This window comes from Pinus tabuliformis, chromosome 2_2, assembly GCF_031772625.1.
Source record: "Pinus tabuliformis cultivar Carrire ecotype Pingquan chromosome 2_2, CPIR1, whole genome shotgun sequence".
Lineage (NCBI taxonomy): Eukaryota > Viridiplantae > Streptophyta > Pinopsida > Pinales > Pinaceae > Pinus > Pinus tabuliformis.
In genome coordinates, this window is record NC_142300.1 from 886,315,109 (window position 1) to 886,322,158 (window position 7,050).

At 37.9% G+C, this 7,050-nt stretch overlaps 1 long non-coding RNA gene across 1 annotated transcript; it reads right to left on the reverse strand.

Annotated features, from left to right (window-relative positions):
- Positions 1-4,707: 4,707 nt before the first annotated feature.
- Positions 4,708-5,536, reverse strand: LOC149195866 (uncharacterized). Its single transcript, XR_016255189.1, has 3 exons — positions 5,386-5,536; positions 5,086-5,192; positions 4,708-4,964 (listed from the first exon to the last, which is right to left on the reverse strand). It is a non-coding gene; the product is annotated as an uncharacterized LOC149195866 (long non-coding RNA).
- Positions 5,537-7,050: the final 1,514 nt, after the last annotated feature.

Below are 7,050 nucleotides of genomic sequence, written 5' to 3' on the forward strand. Positions count from 1 at the left end.
ATCTGTGTTTTCTCTTTGTTTCGCTCGCCAACTCTGTATTTCTTCGTGGTCCATCTTTTGCATGCCACGCTAGATGTTTGTTTTCAGCTGAATTTTCTGTTTGAACGAAGCTTCCTAAGCTTCGCCCCCTCCCCGGCCCCCCTCTCCTTCCCTCACCCTACCCCCTACTGTCCCCCCACACTCCCGCGCCCCATCCCCCCTCACCCACCGCCCCCGCCCCCCTCCATCCCCCCAAACCCCCGCCCCCCCACCCCCCAAACCCCCTACACCCCCCAACCCCTCCCCGAGGGAGTAAACTTGTTTGAATAACAATAGAAAAGGTGTTTGGTTTTTTCAATGCATGGATAGAGAGTGATTTGTTGTTGATATTTAAGTAATGATATTTTGTTTATGATTGAATTTCAACTTAATCTTTAGGTCTTCCGTTGTGATAAGAACACACATGTTTGACGTCATATTCTAGTGTAAAAATGTTGTTTCTACATTGATACATAGCTTAATCTCAAGTCTTTTACAAGTAGTTAAAGTCCCAAAAGGCACATGCAAGGGAGGTTGTGGGCTATTAGCTATAGAGCAATGAATACTACCATAGAGGGACACAACAATCACAAAAGGAGTCATTTGTGAGGAGATAATTGAGACTTAAATAAATATGGATAAGTAGGTGGCAATCTAAAACAACTAAACATATCTTCCTTATTGTGTAGAAATCAATTTTAGTAATGTGATTGCGTGCATAAAATGAGTAAATATTTCCTTCAAACTTAAATCATTTAAACATCAAGCTTTGCATAGATGGTTTGTTTATTGAGTTATCAACATGAATAGTGCATGGTTTATTACCTTTTGCAAAGATTGGCCTTTGAAGAAATTTTGTATGAAATGTTTTGACAACATTTATCCTTCTATTAAAAATGTAAATATTAGAAGATATACTTCCATTATTTTGGAGTTCCACCTAGGTTTCCATTGTGTCTTTTCTAAGCCATTTTTCCTTCAGTGTAAGCATGTGTACAAATTTATTTATTTATTTATTAGAAAAAGTCAGAACAACAATTAGAAGCCCCGCTTCACTCTAACAGTGATAATCGTAATAATTAGAAAATATGATGGTATTCAACCTTGATTGAGGAATCCCCATGTATGGTCCATGTATTAGATATAGAATATGGATATGCAAGCATTGAGAAGTTTCTGTGTGATTGGAGTTTCGTAATGAAGCGGCAAGTTTTCTATGAAATTGTTTGAAAATGAAATAAATAAATAAATAATAGCCAAAGTTTTCACATCTACTTTTTCATTTTGATTTTAAATCATCTTTATATGATTTTTAAGTTGGTGTTTTTGGCTCATTACTTTTTTATTATGTAAATAAAAATATTGGTTTAACGCTTAACGACGATGGCTTAACGTTTGTTCAACCCAACCCTCAAGTAGTGCAGTATAAGCTTCATTTGCCAATAAAGTTTAACAATTTTCATATATTGGTTGAAGCGACCTCGTGTGTGTCCAATTTTTGGTATCTAGTCCGCCCATTTAGTGAGAACCTCCATCTCTGAGAGGAGATGTCTATGTGGTGAAGCTTCCCCCTCAACACATGTGAGCTCTTCTTGAATGTGTCCTAGTGTGAGTTCATGATAACACGATGCAAAATCCTTCAAACGACGGTGCATGCAATCATTTCCCTTGTGGGCCCACTCTTGATAATACACAACACCCATTTGAACTCTTGCTCTCTAACGAGGCATGGGAAAAATATTAGAGCACTATAAAATCCTAGGCAAAGGACAAGACAAACTAAGGAAGTTCAGTGAAATGGATAGGTGCCATGTTAATCAAGAACCAAAGCACCATCATAGTACCCTCCCAAGGAGTAATCCTGGAAAGTCAATTTAGGAGGAGGGAGAGGAAAGGAGGAAAACCCCAAGATACCAACCACCAAGAGATACCAGAGCGGAAACTTATAGAGAACACTCAAGGAAAAGTGAGCATAAAGCATGATAAGCTAAATGGAGGGAGGGAAAAGCACCATGGTTGAGGAGATGAGATGCTCAAAGACATGACAGGCAAAGGGAAGCCAGGAAGGAGAGCAAGAGCCAATGACAACATGGGGGAAAGATCACAAGAAAATGCATTGGGGAGGAAAGAGAGAGAAGAAAAGTTGTAAACTCAATCCTTTGAGTAGACCAAGCACCGACCAACCTACAAGAGAGCAAAAACAAAGAATTGAAACCAATTCTGAATTGCAAGACAACATTACCAATTCCATGTCGTTGTAGCAAAGTAGAAATGGAAACAACATCCTCAGTAGGTGGAGATGTTGTTTTTGCAAGAAAAATTCTAGCAATTAAAACCACATTCGAGTCAGGTTGGGTGTCTCACCATCCCAAAACCACAACAATCCCTAAGTTCTCCAACCTCGTCGACCCCTATGAGACTCTCTCCATAGGAAACACTTTTATGAATTGTTGCAGACTAAGCGCCATGGGAGATAATGCACTTCCATTATCATCACACGAGTGAGAAATTGAGTATTACACATACTAAATACCAAGCAACGTAGTTAATACCAAGCAACTTAGTTCTAATAGCATTATCATTATGAGGTAACAAGTGATAATGGTTGCTCACTTGCCAAATGTCTCACCATTAAAACATTCTCTGAGACATATTGTCACATCTCTCAATCAATCGGCCACATAAGATAGCAATAACCCACCCCTTCCTTTTCATAAATCACCCCATCCAAATAACATTTTATATATTATTGATCCACATCATTAGTTAATTTAATATTTTTATTTTAAAATTAACAAAATTATATCTATATATATAATTTAAATATTTAAATATTAAATTTTTAATCCGATTAATTTAAAAAATATTAAAATTATAATTTTTTCCAAAATATTTGGTAAGTTTTCGTTACGCTAAATCCATTTTTAAACCCAAACCGCTGCTCACACGGGAGTGCTCCACTAAAGAAAGGATGAGAGGGGACTCAACTATTGTTGTCTTTACTTTATAATATCTCAAGGCCGTGTGACCTAAAAAGTCAAGACAATTCGCCAAACCTGTAAAAATGGAATTTTGGATATTGTGAAGCACACTTTTCATCATATGTGACAACCACTTGCAAACAAAATCCGACGTGGAAAGCTGGTGGTGAAAAATATACCATTTCTATTTGTTTATTTATTGGCATACTCGTTGTTTATTTATTTAATTTTTTGGCATGTTTGATTTTTGATTTTTTTATTTAAATAATTTTTGGCATGTTTGTTGTTGGATATTTAATAAATTAACTGTATCTCGGATATCACCACTCATATTAGCTCTGCTTCTGCCATTCTCATGCACTGCCTCATTATTGAACCATCGTCATTACTGAACAAACGTTAAGCCATCGTCGTTAAGCCATCGTCATTACTGAACAAACGTTAAGCCATCGTCATTACTGAACAAACGTTAAGCCATCGTCGTTAAGCCATCGTCATTACTGAACAAACTGTATGACTTCTAGCGGGTCGATTCCCGGAATCGACCCGCCGCGGGTCGGGCGGGGCGGGGCAGGGCGGCCCGGGGGTGGCGCTGCGCGACCGCAGCGCCACCCCCGTCGCGCAGCGCCACCCCCAGGCCGCCCCGCCCCGCCCGACCGGCGACCAGCGCAGCGCCGCCCCGCCCCGCCCCGCCCGACCGGCGGCTGGTCGATTCACGGAATCGACCCGCCAGAAGTCATACAGTTTTAACGCTTAACGACGATGGCTTAACGTTTGTTCAGTAATGACGATGGTTCAATAATGACGATGGTTCAATAATGAGGCAGTGCATGAGAATGGCAGAAGCAGACGTTTCTGCATATGCAACTCCCATGCCCTAACTCATCCCTGTCTCTATTGTCTGCCTACCGTTATGCCATATATACATTTAATATATTCATGCCTGTGCACATATAGATTTAATATATTCATGCCTGGCCGAGTCGTGGAACCCCTTGAATCCTCTTCCCTTCTTTCCTCTCTTTCAAGCGAATATTGCAGAGAGTAACTCTGTGAGAAAACTATTCGCCGGCCTACCCTAATGAATTTATTATGACCGAGTTTTTCGCTGAATATTTTGAGAATCAGCAATTTAGCTAAAGATACCTTTTCGATAAGTAACTTCGGAATTGAAAAACTTAATGGAGCTAAAGAAGCTTATGAGCACTTAGCTTATGTATATAGCATTGCTTTCAAATAATTAACAGCGCCCGTGTTTATTGCGAAATATTCGAAGAATCAGTAATGTATATAAAAATGTCCGTCCATGAGTTACTGAAAGTGAAAGTAAGTATAGATAGTAGTGAAATCATATAATTTTTTTGGTTGTTTTCGGATGTGATAAAAAATTGTTAAAATAACAAATTTATAGAACATAATTTATATTTTATAAATTATTTATTTAAAAAATAAAATAAAATTATTTATACATTTAAAAATTTATTTTAAATAATAAAATAGGATAATCTTATAAAAACAACACATATCATAAAAACATATAACAATGAGGCTATAAAGTATAGGCTGTAAAGCTGGAGACAAACAAGTATAAATGTTTGCGTTTTGTTATATCCGAATCCGCATTGCATTATATGATATGATAATATACTCAGAATTATCATTACCCAAAGTAGGTATATTTGAACATTAGATAACAGAATGGAAATCATTCGCTCAATAGGATTTTATGGAGGTTTTATTACCCAAATACTCATAAACCAACCACCATTCTGATCTCTCTACACAACGGCCTATTATGTTCACAAGTTTTCGATGTCAATTTCGCCCACAAACTTAAGTTCATTCAGAAATTCTTTCCTTCCTTGCATAAATTGTAAAGATATCTTTTCGACATCTACTTGGCTTCTTGAACAAATTATAAGGATAGCTTTTCGACTGCTGCTACGCTTCTGTTTGGAGTAGTACCTGAGAGATTCAAAGTAATTAGCTTGAATATGGTCTTTATATTACATCCAAAGCTTCAACAACGAACAGCTCACCGGCTAGACTATTACAATGAATGATATTATAAATTAAGCACTAATACCTGTATATCATCACGGAAATTTTCTGTTGCAACTGTCAGTGTTTCCATGCTAAATACTATTGGCTGACCCTGCCTAATATGCGAGGCTTGCTCGGTTTCCCCGCGACCTGTATAATCAAAATATTTCAGGGGCTACATCAGAAACCTCACAAGCTATTGGTAAGTGATCCGTTGAAAAACACATGTAATGATTCTGTTCGGACTATTAATTATTTTTCAACAATGATAAAAAACAGTTTCAAAAAGAAATTAAAATAATTGGGCTGGCATAAAAGTGTTTCATTACAGACCATTACAGACCATTTTAGCGAAAAACTGCAGACTGGCTCATACCCTCTTCTCGCCTTCCCAAATTTTTTGGAGTTGCAACCACGCACACCAACACCTAAAATTATTGGTATTTTTCCTGAAGACCTTTTCGAGTGGTTAGCCATGTAATTAAATGCTTCCAATTTTTCGCCGGCCTACCCTAATGAATTTATTATGACACCGAATTATTTTATGGCACATTGCTTCATTTAGTTGGCTACAGACAGAAGTTTTCTCACAGAGTTACTCTCTGCAATATTCGCTTGAAAGAGAGGAAAGAAGGGAAGAGGATTCAAGGGGTTCCACGACTCGGCCAGGCATGAATATATTAAATCTATATGTGCACAGGCATGAATATATTAAATGTATATATGGCATAACGGTAGGCAGACAATAGAGACAGGGATGAGTTAGGGCATGGGAGTTGCATATGCAGAAACGTCTGCTTCTGCCATTCTCATGCACTGCTTCATTATTGAACCATCGTCATTACTAAACAAACGTTAAGCCATCGTCGTTAAGCGTTAAAACTGTATGACTTCTGGCTAGTCGATTCCGGGAATCGACCCGCCGCCTGTCGGGCGGGGCGGGGCGGGGCGGCCGGGGGTGGCGCTGCGGTCGCGCAGTGCCACCCACGGGCCGGCCCGCCCCGCCCGACCGGCGGCGGGTCGATTCCGGGAATCGACCCGCTAGAAGTCATACAGTTTGTTCAGTAATGACGATGGCTTAACGACGATGGCTTAACGTTTGTTCAGTAATGACGATGGCTTAACGACGATGGCTTAACGTTTGTTCAGTAATGACGATGGTTCAATAATGAGGCAGTGCATGAGAATGGCAGAAGCAGAGCTAATATGAGTGGTGATATCGGAGATACAGTTAATTTATTAAATATCCAACAACAAACATGCCAAAAATTATTTAAATAAAAAAATCAAAAATCAAACCTGCCAAAAAATTAAATAAATAAACAACTAGTATGCCAATAAATAAACAAATAAACAAATAGAAATGGTATATTTTTCACCACCAACTTTCCACGTCGGATTTTGTTTGCAAGTGGTTGTCACATATGATGAAAAGTGTGCTTCACAATATCCAAAATTCCATTTTTACAGGTTTGGCCAATTGTCTTGACTTTTTAGGTCACGGCCTTGAGATATTATAAAGTAAAAGACAGCAATAGTTGAGTCCCCTCTCATCCTTTCTTTAGTGGAGCACTCCCGTGTGAGTAGCGGTTTGGGTTTAAAAATGGATTTAGCGTAACGAAAACTTACCAAATATTTTGGAAAAAATTATAATTTTAATATTTTTTAAATTAATCGGATTAAATATTTAAATATTTAAATTATATATATAGATATAATTTTGTTAATTTTAAAATAAAAATATTAAATTAACTAATGATGTGGATCAATAATATATAAAATGTTATTTTGATGGGGTGATTTATGAAAAGGAAGGGGTGGGTTATTGCTATCTTATGTGGCCGATTGATTGAGAGATGTGACAATATGTCTCAGAGAATGTTTTAATGGTGAGACATTTGGCAAGTGAGCAACCATTATCACTTGTTACCTCATAATGATAATGCTATTAGAACTAAGTTGCTTGGTATTAACTACGTAGCTTGGTATTTAGTATGTGTAATACTCA